A 1,081-nucleotide genomic window follows, 5' to 3' on the forward strand; every position below is an offset into this window, starting at 1 on the left:
AGAACATTACATGGTACCAGGTTGGATGGTACCATCTAATCTCTCTGCCTTTCTCCCTTTCTGTCTATGACTCTTCTTGTGTCTCTCTCTGTCTCTCTCTTTGTCTCTCTCTCTCTCACTGTTTCTATTTATCTCTCTCTTTGTGTCTGTGTCTCTCTCTCTCTCTCTTTGTCTCACTCTCTCTCTGTCCCTCTGTTTGGGATCCTCCGTCCCGGCAGCCGGTCAATGGGTCTTCCCATTCTGGGCACTCTCTCACGCCATCTGGGTTACCGCCTGTGCGGAGCCTGCACGTTCTTCCCGTGTCTGCGTGGGTTTCCTCCGGGTGCTCCGGTTTCCTCCCACAGTCCAAAGACGTGCAGGGTAGGTGGCTTGGTGACGCTAAACTGCCCCTGGTGACCAGAGGGGGTATTGGGTTATGGGGATAGGGTGGAAGTGAGGGCTTAAGTAGGTCGGTGCAGACTCGATGGGCTGAATGGCCTTCTGCACTGTATGTTCTATGTTCTATCAGGGAATCCGCGGGTGTGAGTGCGCTGTCAGTGAGGTGGAGGATTCTGCCAGTGAAGAATCTCTCCCACTCTCTCTCTCTCAATCACCATCCGTCTCTGGCTCTCTTCCCCCACCCCTCTCTCTCTCTCTCTATTTGTCTCCATCTCTGTCTCTCTCTCTCTGTCTCTCCGTCTCTGTCTCTCTTTCTCTGTCCCTCTGCCTTCCTCACTCCCTCTCTCTCTGTCCTGCTCCTCTCTCTGTCACATTCCATCACTTTCTCTTTCTCTGTCTCTCTCTGTTGAGCTCTCTTTCACTCCCTCTCTCGCGCTCTTTGTCTCTCTCTGACTTTCTCTTTGTCTCTCTCTCTCTCTCTTTGTCTCTCTTGCTGCCTTTCTTGCTGTCTCTCTCTCTCTTTGCCTCTCTTGCTGTCTCTCTTTCATTCTCTCTCTGTGTCTCTCTTCGTCTTTCTCTGTGTCACTCTCGACATTCCTCTCTCTTTGTCTCTCTCTCTCTCTGCCTCTCTCATTGTCTCTCTATCTCTCTCTTTGTCACTGTCTCTCTTTCTCTCTCTCCCTCTGTCTAGCTCGCTTTCACT

The 1,081-nt window shown here is 51.3% G+C and overlaps 1 protein-coding gene across 1 annotated transcript in view; it reads left to right on the top strand.

The window, feature by feature from the left end:
* The first annotated feature begins 839 nt into the window (after positions 1–839).
* Positions 840–1,081, top strand: part of LOC140419819 (leukotriene B4 receptor 1-like) — a 26,347-nt gene continuing 26,105 nt past the window's right edge. Inside the window, exon 1 of the mRNA XM_072503833.1 lies at positions 840–1,081. This exon is cut by the window's right edge and continues 344 nt beyond it. The gene's annotated coding sequence lies outside the window, so the exon portion shown is untranslated.

The sequence above is a fragment of the Scyliorhinus torazame genome, chromosome 5 (assembly GCF_047496885.1).
Source record: "Scyliorhinus torazame isolate Kashiwa2021f chromosome 5, sScyTor2.1, whole genome shotgun sequence".
Taxonomy (NCBI): domain Eukaryota; kingdom Metazoa; phylum Chordata; class Chondrichthyes; order Carcharhiniformes; family Scyliorhinidae; genus Scyliorhinus; species Scyliorhinus torazame.